The sequence below is a fragment of the Polypterus senegalus genome, chromosome 3 (assembly GCF_016835505.1).
Source record: "Polypterus senegalus isolate Bchr_013 chromosome 3, ASM1683550v1, whole genome shotgun sequence".
Taxonomy (NCBI): Eukaryota; Metazoa; Chordata; class Cladistia; order Polypteriformes; family Polypteridae; genus Polypterus; species Polypterus senegalus.
In genome coordinates this window covers 3,624,393-3,640,316 of record NC_053156.1, presented here as the reverse complement: position 1 = coordinate 3,640,316, position 15,924 = coordinate 3,624,393, and positions in this window count along the sequence as shown.

Genomic DNA, 15,924 nt, shown 5'->3' with positions numbered 1-15,924 from the left:
TTGTTAAATGGTGCGACTCAAACCACTTACACCTGAACACCAGCAAAACCAAGGAGCTGGTGGTGGATTTTAGGAGGCCCAGGCCCCTCATGGATCCCGTGATCATCAGAGGTGACTGTGCAGAGGGTACAGACGTATAAATACCTGGTAGTGCAGCTGGATGACAAATTGGACTGGACTGCCAATACTGATGCTCTTTGAAAGAGAGGACAGAGCCGACTATACTTCATTAGAAGGCTGGCGTCCTTCAACATCTGCAATAAGATTCTGCAGATATTCTACCAGACGGTTGCGGCGAGTGCCCTCTTCTACGCGGTGGTGTGCTGGGGAGGCAGCATAAAGATGAAGGATGCCTCACACCTGGACAAAATTGTTAGGAAGGCAGGCTCTATTGTAGGAATGAAGCTTGACAATTTAACATCTGTGGCAGAGCGACGGGCACTGAGCAGGCTCCTGTCAATCATGGAGAATCCACTGCGTCCACTAAACAGTGTCATCTCCAGGCAGAGGGGTAACTTCAGTGACAGACTGCTGTCACCGTCCTGCTCCACTGACAGACTGAGGAGACCCCACACTATGCGATTCTTCAATTCCACCTAGGGGGTAAATGCTAACATTATTCAAAGTTATTGTCTGTTTTTTGCAAGCATTTTTATTACTATTTAACTTAATATTGTTTCTTTGTATCAGTATACTGCTGCTGGATTATGTGAATTTCCCCTTGGGATTAATAAAGTATCTATCTATCTATCTATCTAACACACTCACGGGTATAGAAGAAACTTGTATACTGAACATGTGTGAACAGTTTGATGAAGGCCTCCAGAAGTAGAAAGGGTAACACTTGAATTTTGGTGCTATATTTAGGTAACAATGAATTTATTGCTCATACTAGCTGTGTGTGGTCTTCAGGACAAAAAGCAACCCAATGACTCCCCAGCAGTTTTATTATATTAGTGAAGTTACAGAAGCGTCAGCTAACTGGGCCAGGCATGTCGTGTCTTATCTGAGATGGACGTGTAGTCAAGTGCAGCTGTGGCACAAATTGAGCGGGACAGGCTGGAACCGGTCTCAGGCAAACGTATGGTAGCTCGTTGTGTGAATGTACAACATGCATGTAGCACAAAGCCGAGTTTGTCTGCTTGGGTTGAGTGAGAAGTGAGGGGCATGAAAGTGCAAAAAAAAATTATAAGTGCAGGCATGCACCATCTCACCAAGGGCAAGTCACACTTGTATAAGCTTCTACATCTTCACATCAACTCCCATGGCTGTGGTTGATGCGAGAGGAGTGGACTGCTCCACACACACACACACACACAGAGGTCTTTCGTTTATATGTGTCTAATACTGTTATGTACCAAGACCTTCATAATGGCTTCTTTTGGTCAAATAACACTTGCAAAGTGCCAGTAAATTGGCTCTGAGCAGCACTGAGTGCAGGACAGGATGGAGTGTCAGACCACCACTGGGCACATCCTCTCTCGTTTTAAACCAATGATTTAATGTGCTGCTCGCTGTTATGTTCAAAGAATGTTAAACTGTCCATAAAAACAAACAGCAGTTACAGGGAGAAGAAACAAACTGCAGAGAGCCAACAGCTGGACCACCGTGGAGCTGTGAGGAGAGACCACTGAAGGCCTTGAGCGACTCTGGACAAACAAATATAATGAAGACATTGAGATTTGATGAACTCATTAGAGAATTAGGAACTGAAATGAACAAATAAATGTAATAATTCAAAGAACAGCATTGTGCACAATTCTATAGAAACAGCAGAACTTAAACCTTTAACAAAGGAATTACATTTGGATGAGAACACTATTCCTGTCATTACTGTTTAAAATATTTTTTATAATTGCTAAAAAGTTTTACTTATTGTTTAAAGCACCTTTAAACAATATAACTTGATGTGACATTATTCAGGATGTAACGGTCAATGACTGCTTCTGCAGAGGGAGGACGAGAAAAGCATTAGGCAACAGCACCAACCCCTGGTTGGGAGTGTAATTACATTTATATGATCCTTGAAGCTTCCTAAGCACATGTGTGTGACATGGCCCACCCAACCCAGACCAACTGGGCCAGGTAGCCCAAACCGTGAGGCCATATCTCTGAGAAAGCACTTTGGCATTGACATGGAGGGAACCGTGGCGATCTAGGACTTTGAATTTAAATGACCGAAGGTCCAAGAAACATCGAGTGACATGTTGGTTTGACTATTTGCGCAGCGCCATCCACTATAAAGTTGAATGGTCGATGACTAGAGTGAATTCATGGCCATGCAGGTAGTACCTCAGCTGAAGAATAGCTCACTTATTCACCAATACTTCCCTTTCCATAGCCGCATACCTGGTTTCCAGGTCCAATAGTTTCTGGCTCAGCAACACGATGGGGTTTTCTACACAAATGACACTCTTGCTCAACACGGCACTGACCTGTGACCAAAATGTCAGCCTGGGCAATAAAAGGCAGAGAAAAATCCAACAATACAGGTACAGGTGTAAGGGCCTGTTTCCATTTTTTCGCCCCAAACCACTATATTAGGAGCCCTCTTGTTTGTCAGGTCTGTCAAGGGCATAGCCCTCTAGGAAATATGAGGCACACACCTTCAGTAGTACCCCACAAATGCCAGGAATGCTTGTACTTGCCGTTTGATTTGTGGACAGGGCCAGTTGAGTACAGCATTAACTATGGTACACTGTGGTTGAATTCTCCTACCTCCCACCCTATAGTGCAATTATTTGGCCTCAATTAGTCCAAAATAATGTTAATGCCACTGTTATATAGTGTGAGAAGCACCCCTCGAACCTGCTGCATGTATTCCATGTCAATCTATTAGGCAGCACTATATGAGTTGTGAGCCGTAGCACTCTGTTCACCAGACATTAGAAGGTGGCCAGTGTCCTGTGTAACCCAAATGGGAGGACTCAATACTGCCAGTGACCACTAATGGTGCTAAATATGTTTTTTTTTTCCTTGACGGATTCCTTTAAGGGAATTTGCCAATACCCTTTTGTCATGTCAAGGGTGGTCAAATATCATGCTTTTTTTGAGTTGCTTTACGAGTTTGTGCACTCGCAACATCAGATATGCATCAAATCAGGAAACATGCTGACGCAAGTCATTGCAAAAGTGTTAACTGCCATTGGCCTTTGGGACCAATACAATAGGACTGGACCAGGGACTAAAACTTTCCTCAGTCATTCCTAAATCATGCATTTGTTTGACCTTAAGTTTCACTTCTGCTCATTTTGGTTCCGGGAGTGTTTACGGGCGTTCTCAAACAACTACTAGTGGGTCAGTTATGATATCATATTCAAGCAGAGATGCCCTACCAGTACTTTCATTAATCGCTTCTCGGACAGACAGAATATCTGCTTTGATATCACGCCATTGTTCGGGTTGTTTAACCAAATAGCCAACCAGCCCCTTTCTTTTCTTAATTTCATAGCACCCATGCCAATGAAACAATAATTTGGAATAGGAAGTGGAAGAAGCTTGACCCGATCCCAGGGAGCAAACACTAGGAGCATCTTACCATAGGTACAGATTTGGGCTGATTGTGCATGTTCCATGTAAGCTCTTGGTCTGATTTTACCAAATATATTGCATATTTGTGTGATATATTTGAAGATATTTGTGGAAGGGGGCACCTTACTTTTCCATCCATCTTTTAATATATCCAGTAATCCCTGGGGTTGTTACCCATATAAAAATGCATAAGGTGAAAAAACTATAGAGCCTTGTGGGACTTCCTGGTATGCAGATAGCAAGAGGGACAGTAACTGATCCTTCTTTGTCAGGTTAGTCAAAGGCACAGCCCTCTCAGAAAAATGAGGTACAAACCCACCTTGAGAAGCATTTGCTTGTGCATCTTATTAAGCTGTTCGACTAGACCATCAGGCTGAGAATGGTACACTGAAGTCTTAAGGTGCCTGATTTGGAGAAATTTGGCAACCTCGCTGAACGTCTCTGAGGTAAACGGCGTCCCGTGGTCCGTTAGGACCTCCTTTGGGATATGCACGATGACCCCTACCAATGCCCATGCGATGCTTCTGGACTTTAAGGGGATAGCCTCTGGATACCATGAAGCACAATCCAATTTATGTCCTCAGGCCGAGAGAATCTACTATGTCCACCCTGATACATTCAGAAATTCATATATCTATCAGAGGAATGAAACAAGAGGAGCATGGTCTTTTCTCTGAATCTGTCGCAGCTGACATGCCAGACACAAAACACAAAAGTGACGGATCTCCTCATTAATTCCCTGACAGTAAAATCTAAATTTTATCCTTTCTAGTGTTTTGTCAGTTCCCAGATTGCCACCCAAGAGATTTGTGTGTGCCAACTCACAAACCTGCTGCCGGTAAGATTTTGGTACCAGCAACAACGACCTCAACTCACCCTCAATGACATAATAAATCATTTTAAAATACAAAGTAGGGTTCTGGTGGCATGGGGTGGGTGGTACACTGTCAGTTAACTTAAGTAAATCATCATTCCACTGTTCTCTTTTAAAAGATGCTGATGTTTGTGGAAATTGACATTGACGTTCTGAGAGCAAATCAGGCATGGCCTCCCTGGGAGGAGTTATTACCAACGTCAGTTCTCTCATGGCCTCGATACCAAGTATATGACATAAAACATAATAAAATCACATTACAAGGTGTCATGTTTATCTTTTTTATTTTGTGCTCTCCTTGTGTGTTGCATCAATACATTCAAAAAAAATTACTCGTCCACATTAGTGCATCTGGCCAATAAATAGAATTCTGGGAAGGGAGACACTTTCAACAACTTCATTAGTGTAATGGATTGTGTAACCTGCAGCTCGTCAGCCTGTGGTTAGGGGAAAGGAAGAGACGTCAAGGGAATAAATAAAATAAAACTCAGTACAGATTGGAGAAACCTGAGACGAGAACTGACACCAGAGAGCAAAGTCAAGGAATTTAACACAAAATGACTTCAGCTGTGTGTATTTACATAATGGCATTTCACCTGAACAGACATCACAATCAGGAAATACGATGAGCTGAATCAAATTTAGGATCTGAGTGGACAGTCACAGCATTGTCTGGGATTAGTGACACGACTTGACACAAAGAACTTTCACGTGTTTGAAATCAACATGCTGAGGTTTATCTAAACACACGGATATAAAGCATCAGGTCTTTATTAATGATCACTGAAAAGGACAATTGTGTTGAAATCCTCACTGAAGCATTCATTACAAAGAAATAAAATATCAAAATACATGAATGAGTGCACACCTCTGTACTGTGTTGTTAGATTTTTAAATGTCTTACTAAGAAAACTGAAGAGAGAGAGAACAATTTGTGATGTGACTATCAAAAGGAATAAATGTGGTGGTTGGCAGACAATTACTGACTTCACAAATATTACCAAATGTCAGTCTGAAGCAGCAAATCCTACGTTTAATTGTGGACATCAAACCTCATTTGACCTTCTCAGTCGTCCATTTCAGTTCCTCACAGTCACCTCAGTGTCATTTAGTGAGCCAGCAGTGTGAGGAGTGAAGGCCGACTGCTCCGTCTGCACTCGTCTGTCATCTGCTGCCTTATTGAGGAGGAGTGCAGATTAAAGTGCAGGAATAGGAAACATTAACTTCACAATAAAATGAAATGTTTAGTTTGATACAAAAATAAAATAACAATGAAAGAGGCATCTTGTAGAATTTGACTCTTAAACAAATCCCCACCCGCCTGACCAAAGCTGAACAGAATATCGGTCGTCATCTGAGCTCAGCTGTGCAGTTTTTAGTTGTGAAATCTGAAAGTCTGTGCAAATTATACATTAAAAGATTTTTATATTTCCAGCTATTAGGTAAAATTCAGCACATTACTTAATTTATGATCAGATAAATAATTCCTTCCCAAAGTAATGGAAATAGAAATAATCATTTTACAATGTAAAAATAAAAAATGAAAAAGTCACCAAGAAACGCTGAAGTGTTTATAGGAATTGCCAGGAGTCTCCTACATTTTCAGTGTTGTTTATTACACATTCAAATAAGAAGAATAAGATTTATGAAAATAACTGTAGTGAAATAAGCAATAATCATAAACAGTGTACACTTTACACCAATAGAGTACAATTGTAACAAAAACAATACAGCGAATATGAAATGACTGTGTTTTTAAGAAATACGTCCAAGTATTGCACTGCTATTATGAAAAATGAGCAAAGGTATAATATACAAATAATTTAAAACATCTAAGCTCAGAAAAATAATTTTTTTATTTTCTTTAATATTTACAGTAAATTGAGCACTGAAGAAGCTGGACTAAATATTTTACACGTCAGGATAATTTTCAGTGCTTTTCTGAACCAGGAATAAAGAAAAGCGTAAAGAATTGGATTAACTGCATAATTCACTTCACTGACCAACACAAAGACATTCCCGATGATACCTGTGATTATGTTACTACCATCATCAAATATATTGTACATATAAAGAGGCAGCCAGCAGACAATAAAAGCCCCCACGACTACTCCTAATGTTTTTGCGGCTTTTCTTTCAGACGGTTTTGATATTTTACTGTCACTCACCTCCTCAGTTTGTCTCTTTTCTATCATACAGTTGATGGCTCTTGAATGGCTTCTTGCAACTACAAATATTCTGATATAAAAACCAATCATTAGGAAATAAGGAATAAAAAAAGTTAAGAGTAAAAGAAAAATGGCCATTTCATAATAAGTGAATACTCCACAAGATCCTTCACATCTCTCTACGTCAATATCACTCAAACTTAAACCTATGACATTAATTAAAAGTGCAAACAGCCACACTACAGCAATGCTGATCTTTGCAACAATTAAAGTTATTTTTGAGCTATAAAAGAAAGGATGGCAGACAGCAACGTAGCGATCAATGGATATTAAAACCACATTATATACAACTACTGTAGAAAGAAGATTTGCTAATACGACATACAAATAACAATAAATAACTCCAAAGTACCAACAACCGTCAAACACAAGAACCAAAGTAAAGGGCAACACAAAGAAACCTGTTAAGAAATCGGCCGCTGCGAGTGAAAGGATCAGAAGATTAGTCGTGTGCAGCTGAAGAAAATGAGAAATAGAAATGATGACAAGAAGATTTCCAAAGACTGTCGAGAAAAGCAAAAGACACGAGAAAGTGTAATAAAGTCCAAAAACTTCAGTTTCATGAATCAGTTTACGACAAGATGTATTACTGTGAGGATAACAACGTCCAAGTTTCAGTCCATTAAACTCCATGTGTGTCCCCTGATGTCACTGAGCCGTCCTGCCTGCACACTGAGATGTTTATACACTGAGGCCCTGCGACTGCCATATTCTCTCTGCTGACGTAATTCACATGAGGCGTCTCTCTGCTGTGTGTGCTTCACAAATTCTCTCAGGATGTTTGTTTGTTCATTTCAGTTCTTACTCACTAATGAGTTCATCAGATCTCAGATGTCTTCATTATATTTGTTTGTCAGGAGCCGCTCAGGGCTGCGGTGGTCTCTCCTCACAGCTCCACAGTGGTCAGCTGCTGGCTCTCTGCAGTTTCCTTCTTCTCCTCTGTCTGCTGTTTTTGTTTTTTTGTTCTCAGTCACTTTGACTTTCTTTCCTCATCACAGCGAGCAGCACATTAAATCAGCAGGTTCAGATGAGCTGAGGTTGTGCCCAGTGGTGGTCTGACACTCCATCCTGTGCTGTGCTGCTCAGAGCCCCTCTGACTCCTCCATGGAGTGTGCTGGACCACCCTGTGCTCATGAGAGGCCCTCACACACACACACACATACAGTGTACAGTAACAGCTGTGTGTTTTTGTCTTTTCCGGACCCTCACATTAAATTCCAGACAGTATTCCCCCCGTTGCTCTCTGTCAGTCTGACGTTGTGCTGATTGTCTTTGTCTGATTTACTGGACGTCTTTCTTTTCTTAAATCCTCAAACACACAACATGCATTTCTGTGTCAGTGACAGCTAAACTCTCAGAATTCAAATGCAGCAGCGCTAATATAGAAAAATATATTCTTAAATTTGGTAATCTCTACGTAACAGAAAAGTATTATAAGCACATGAGAGAAGTAGACTCCATATTTTACTAAGCATTAAGATGTAACAGTTAGGATTAAAAAGACCTATCTCTACATAATTATTTTGTTTTACTCTATGAGATAGAAACTATCAATAGGTAATTAAGCCAAAGGTTAGACGTGCAGGAGAGCCAGAGAAAGACGGTCCCCTCGCTTAGAGAGAGAAAGTGGACTCTTTGGCTGTACATAAAGGTAGCAAGCGACGAGCTAACAGGGAGTAAGGACAGGCCTTGTCAAACAGAAATGATGGACAGAGAGGGGTTTGACAGCCCCTCGTGTAAGAAATATTGGCAGATTTAGTTAGAGGCAGGAGTCAGATGAGGAGGAATAATGGCTAGTATAATAAGAGCTGTAATAAATGTAAGAGATGCCAATGGCTGCTCACTCATTCCATCTGAACTGAGTCTCTATGTGCACCATACTATAAATCTGAATTCTGCTGCCTGTCCTGAGACTCCGAGTGTCTTCTTTGGGGCTGAGGGTACCTGTGCTGCATAATCTGCTTCAACACTAATCGATATGCTTTTTAATCTGAAGACATTTGCTGTGTAACTGATTAGTAGCTTTGTATCAAATAAAACTAAACAACTGTGTCTGTCGGTTTTGAAGCACCGAGGAGCACCGCACTGCATGAGTCTGTTAGCCGTTATCACTATAAGGACAATTACAGTTCTTAATAAAGATAGAAATGATGTCAAGATCTCTCCAGAACAATCTTCTATTATATTTTAACACTTAGGTTCACTATTCTATATTAATATTACAGTTGTATTAAATCTGTAGTTTTCTACAGTACCAGCAAGTGATGTTTTTTACAGAAACTCTGAACCATACAATAGAAAATACAAGAGGACCGCCATCTCCATCATACGAGTTAAGTTTTGATTGAACAACTAGCAGCAGCAATTCACTGATGGCAGACGTACGACTTTACAGGAGTTTGTGTGTGTCGTGTCGTTGTCTTTCCCTTCCTCATCGACACAGACAGTGAAGTGGTCCTCACCACACAAGAGTTCATACGTGACACACAGGGGGTCTGTTATTACAAACTTCATGCGAGGCCCCCGCGTCACTCGTTGTGTCACTGAAGCACCTTGTAGTGTCACTAGTCACATATTTATGTCAATAGTCTGCATTGTGCAATGCATTTTTGGGGACAGCAGGTCAGCAGGCTTTCCATTGTAAACCAGCTCTGCACAGGGAGCCCACCCATCGTCGGACACTCACACATCTTCACAAAAAGCAAAATGTTAGGTTTGAATACACAATGGGAGGTCTGGAACGTGAAAGTACTGATTATAAGAAAGTCTTAAAATGGATTCATTTGGATGCCATTAAGACGGTTTAGAGAATGTTAGGTTATATAGCGCCCTGATGTGTACAGCAGATTTCCCAACTGTTAGTCCATAGATCAGCATCGGTCCATATGAAATTTTCAACGTCTACAAAACATCAGGCCAGCCCATTATGTCCACCTTAATAAAACTTTCTGTTTGTTCATCCAGTTTCTATCTCTGTCATTCCAACAGATGCCATTTTTAGTGGTAAAATGCATTTGACATAGCAATGGGGTGGACACACAGCACTGCAAACCTTAACACCGAATACATCCAACAGAAAGTAACTGCCAGACAGGCAGAAATCAGCTTATCCACTTTTATCAAAGGACATGAGCCTGTGTGTCTTCATATCTGTGTGATCATCCGGTTACCATGTTTCTCTCATTCCAACATATGTAGTAATACAATGCATCACATTTGCCATTCCAACAGATGGTTGTACCAAATGGCATATAACAGAGTCATATGAAGTGTCTGTCTTCTGTGTATCTCTCTGTCTGTCAGGTTGCGATATTTGGAAAGAGATTCATAAAAGTAGTGCTAATGTTTGTGATGTACCATCTGTTGAAATGACAAATGCACTGCACTTTCTTGCAACCTAAATTATAAAAACACATTCCAATAGGTGGTGCAGTGAAAATGTTAACAGAGAATATGTCAAACAGAGAGTAACTGCCAGATGGACAAAAATGGGCAGCTGTATCTCAAAAGCGATAAGCTTCAATTAGGGAAAGGGATCAAATGCATAAACGTATGATGAGACAACGTGACAAACCCAAAGCTAAGGAAGTCTGGGGCTAAACAACCAGAGCTAAACTACAGTGTGATGTTTAGCGTCAGAGGGTGTGAAGTCAAAGGGACAGGGGAGCCCCAAAACTTACTGCAACTCACGAGATTGGCTTAAATTATGTAGTAGGGATTGTAGGGGACCACTATAGTGTAGTCTGGGTGGTCAGTGTAAATATTGTGGTTAAAGATTTATTGAGGGGGAGAAGACTAGCAAAGGGATATGCAGTAGGTGTTATAATGAAGAGAGACTTGGCTTACCTCCACTTCCAGTTCTAGGCAGGTCAAGGTGCAGATTCTGTGAATATCATTTAAAAACATCAGGTACTCTAATTGTTCTTTCTGTGAATATTATCCCCCCCTCCTACTCATAGAGGACCCTATTGTTTCTAGATAAATGATGACTGTTACCATCAGGCAGGTGTGTCACACCTAGAAAATGATGAATAGAGACAATATGCTCAACTGTATATCCTCAATCTGGACAAGGTCACCAACGGAAATGCATCATGTGGACAATTCAAGGTGCCGTCCTGCACTGATGAATCAGTTAAGGTGATGAATGAGTGAAATTAATCCTTTGACTTGAGAGTGTAGAATGATGTTTGAAATCGAACAGGAATGCACAGAGGAGCAGGTGCTCGACCAAACACTGTTGTAGTGGAGATTGCACTGGATTGGAATCAGCCAAGACATAATTCTCCAAGGACAAATGAGGTACCCATTGTGTTTGAGCACCCAGAAGGAGAACCACCTCTGGAGCAGGACCTCCTGATCTGTTCTAGAGCAGATGCACAGAAAGCAAATAGGGACAGAAAGAGGATTAGTTTACTTGATGCAGACTTGGACACCAAGGTATATTCACTGCTTTTTCCACACAGGTATCTGAGTTGGACACCAAATATTAGGTTGGAACATCCAAGAGCTCTATGTGGAGTACAAAGAAGAACAACTGTGGCAAATCCAAGGGTCAAGGTAACACAAACACAGTATTACTATTAATGGCTGGGAGTAAGAGATAATACCTTCAACCAGTTTTTGGGTGCGAAGAGGCTGATCCAACGACATTGTGTTGATTCTCATGTGAGGACAGAAGGAAATTGAATGAATTATGTTGCCAAACTCAAGCATGATTAAGGATCAAAATGTACAATGGGTGGATGGGTCACCTAAACACAACTGCAAATTTACACACATTAGCTCCAGGGAAGGTTTATATACTTCATTCAACACTCCAAAGTGGTCCAAGGTATACTAAAACTATCAAGACGTAATTTCATTAGTGTGTAGATATGGGCCACCTGACCTTTAACCTACAATGATGTGTAATCTGCAGTAGCTGGAGAATACAGAATCTCTAGGACCAGGCCAGAGTCAATACCCGATATCATTGTAGGAGTGTTTCAGCTAAAGCTAAGAGTTTATGGATGATATTATGCAGAAGCAGATGTTAGGAGTGGTTGTGACAAGAGTCCACATTATTGAGTTTGAGAAGAGAGCTCTGCCTCACACACACAGCCTTCTGTTTCTCAGGAGTAAAGATAAGCTACAAGATATGGATGTTATCAACAGGCTGGTAAGCGCAGAGATGCCAGACCCTGCACAAGACCCCCATCTCCATAATATCATAGTTAAAAATATGATCTACAGTGTTTTATCGTCTGTTTACCTCTTACACTTGTCAAATTCGTTATTGGATTGGTCTACTCCCGCACCCTAAATAATAACACACACATACATAGTTACACACACACTCAGACCCTAACCACAACAGTGCCCAACGAATGACACACACACAGTTGGCTAACTTTTAGCACTTTAAACCACACAAGTGCTATAAGAATAACACAACTTGTCACTATCTCAGCACATCAAGAGACTTATTTATTATTAGCACAAACAACATACGATGTTTTAAATAGATCTCAGAGCTAAATATTACTTTTGGTCTCCAAGAAAATATACAAACATACAAAGACTCAGCAGTCTTGACTATCGACCATTTATCAGCCAAGAATGCCTTTCTTGACGTCCTGTTCCCTACTATTGAGTGGAGCTCTCACTCGCAGCCTTAATAAACCTCGCAGCACAGAGGTAATGGCAAATCTCCGGCTGCACCAGGTACTCAAAGAAATCTACCTTATTGTTTCAAACACTCTAGACATTATGATAAAGCATAGAAAGATGAAAACAAGTTACTATTTATTAAAGAACAATAATAAACAATAGAAAATAAGATCGACAGTAAAGTCTGGATAAAATAGTCTTAAAAAAAAGCTCACTGAAAGGAATCAGTGATGTCAAGGATGAAAGTCCCAGGGCGGCGTTTGATTTAGCAATCGATTTTCATGAAAATGCTGTTAACTGACGATCGGATGAAAACTGGTCACACGTGTCTTTGTTTTCTTTTCTGAGTTGCTCTTCTGTCATTGCTGTTTCTCTCCTTCTGATGTTGCTTTCAAATGAGGCATATCTATTATAAAATGTCATGCCGTGGTTTCACAACACATAATTGTTGCATGCACCTGATTGGCTGGCTGTCAATATGATGGATGAATTTTGCTCAAACTCTTTAATCTATCATTTCCCAGATAATAAAGTTTTTTGATGTTGCCTAAAACATTGCCATGTCTGTCTTTCTCAGGCTGTAAACCAAATTGTTGTCCCAGATATCCATCCATAAAGTAATCAATAGCCTTGAGGTATCAACTCAGTCTTCCTTTCCCAGGCTGTAATACCAATTTAGTACTATGCTGTGAACAACTGTTATAAAAGTGAGGTGTAAGGGAAGAGGATATGCCTTTTTTATTATAATGCCTCCTACATCTGAATTCATCTTGTTGGGACTGAGCAAAATATAATAATAAAAATATAGAGAAAAATAATTTGTAGATTTTATACACCATAACACACAGTCCATGTGGTCCTTTGAATCTGTCAGCTCCATGTATGGTAGAGGGTCAATAATTAAAAAATTTCCCAAAGTAATAATAGGAGGAGACATCGGCCAATGAGGATGGATATCTGAAAAATAAGCAGTGATGAAGAGTTAAGATTGGTGGAAGGACACCGACGAATGAGTGGTTAGTAAATAACAATCTGTATCTGAGTCGTAAGTTCAACTGCCATATCAATGTAGAGATCTGTGCTACAGTGAAGAGTGTGAAGTACGTCTTCAAATATGAATATAAGGGACTGGTTGTGTGAAAGTTATTACAGAGGGTACTACTCTTGGACATAATAAAATTAGGCAATTTGTGAGCTCTCAGTATATCAGTGCCCCCGAGGCAATGTGGTGCCTGTTTTGATTTGATGTCTGTGAGCATTCACATATAATTATGCAGTTGAATTTAGAGAGAGAAATGAAGTATGCACATTGGATAGGGGTAGGGGTAGAGATACCACCCTGACAGCTTGGTTTAAGCTGAATGAGGACATACTTGGAGTCAGGGATGATTTTTATTGGCAATTGCCAGAAGACAGATAAAAAAGATACCGCAATTGTCTAAGACCGCTTTTACTAGATATTAAAGGGGCTTGAGGACCTTAGAACAATCAAATGGATGGTCTATGGATCCTTCCTGGAGGCTGCAAGAGTGAGGGGCCTTGTCAATGATGATTACTCATGGAGCAGGTCCTTGGAAGAGTCTGTACTCTTTGGGATGAGCCGCAGCTGCTTAAGCTCTTTGCCTTTCTTTTTTGTCTTTGATACACCAATTAACTCAGAAGAATTGTTTGTGAAATACAGCAGAAGATTGTGTGAGATGGTTGCATGGCACTATCAAGGGCATGTAGACAGCTGTGCTTTGCGTGTAAACTGAGTGTTGCTTGACACAGAGAGAACTCTAATGCACCATGGAAAACAATGCAGGGATTTCTACCTCCCCGTAACAAGACTACTTTTGATGCAGTTCATGAACTCGACTGAGCGATGGCATTGGATACGACTATGAATACTCTTCAGTGGGATGCACATCACCTTTCATTTTCTCTCTGATGTCAAGTTCTGCTCTCAGGTTTCTTCAGCTGTCGTTGAACTTCCTCACTTTTCAGCCCTATTGTCTCTATCAGCCTTTTATTCTTATTATTTATGCTCAGATAAATATTACGTAAATTCACATTTATTCCTTTTTATAGTCGCATCACAGATTGTTTAGGCTTTCTCTCTCTTTCATTTGTCAAATGGCTGCAGGGTTTCTGTAGAACACAATGGCTCCTGATACTTCATACACAGAAAGTGTTCAGATATCTTGGTAAGACATTTAAAAATCTAACGACACAATAAAGAGGTGTGTGCTCATTCATGTGTACTGATGTTTTATTTCTTTGTTATGAATGTTTTAGTGAGGATTTGAACATAAGTGTCTTTTTCAGTGATCATTAACAAAGACCTGGAGCCTCATGTATAACGCCGTGTGTACAATTCACACTATAACATGACGTAAGCACAAAAGCGAAAATGTTTGTATGCGCAAAAAAATCCAGACGCATAAATTTGTGCAAACACCAACTTCCATGTTCTTCCGCTACATACATTCTGGTCAGCGTGAAAAGTAACGCACGTACACGCCTGATGTCCCGCCCCAACTACTCCCAGAATTACGCCTATTTGAATATGTAAATCAGTATAAATAGCCCTTAAGTTCAGCGTTCTGTGAAAAGACAATGACAAAATCATGAGGGAAAACAAGAATTTCAGTGAATACCAAGTGGAGGCAAAGAAAAAACGTACTATTTGTTGGTTTAAACATTGATGTAAAAGGAAGAGGAAGATGATCGAGTGACATAGAGTGTCAGAGAAACTCAAAAGTTCAAGTTAACAAAGTCGCAAAGTGCCCGAAATAAAAAAAGAAGTCTCAGATATCAAAGTCGGCGTGAAAAGGCGAGTCGTAGCCCACCGTCTGAGTGTCATACAAAGCTTATTAGGGTACAGAGAAAAAAAAATAGGCACACAGTGGGGAATAAAGCACAAAATGTCAACTCTAATCTCTAAATTTCCACTTTAATCACGTAGTTTATTTTGTCTTTAATAGAACATCATAAACTTCATCTTAAAATCGTTTAATTTACTAGTTTCTCAAATCCCATCGTAACTAAAGTGGCACATTAAATGCTTTGTTTTGTATTTGATCTTCTATGTGTGTGAATCACTATGTGCTTCTTAAACACGCTCTCTTCCTCCGACAGGACCCAGAATCCATTACATTTGTAGTATTACAGCTCTCTGAATAATTAAAATACTGAGATGTATTTCATGATGATAGGAGTTAAAGCATGTTATTAAACATGGGGACACGGTGGTGCAGTGATTGTTCCTACCTCAGACAAGATGCTTGCTGCGCCGTGCATGACCTTCGATGAAATAATTTATTGCAGCAGTACTGTCTCTTAAAAATGTACTAACCTCCAATTCCTGTCCTTACTTTTCTTTCTCCAAATACCCAATCGCCACACAAAACTTTTAAGTAACATTGAAATATCTTTGTAGCACGTGTTTAATTATTCTATCCATCTATCCTTCCAGTGTTGTGCCAGTCCCAGCAAGAATACAGCGAGAGGCAGGAACAATCTGTGAACGGAGTGCCAGCTCCTCACTAGCCTCGACAACGTGTCCTCACATGTTTAATTATTAACAATATACATTTTTAAATGAAGTTAAATTTTTATCTGTATAACATAATAAACATATTTTGCTGCATTTCATCC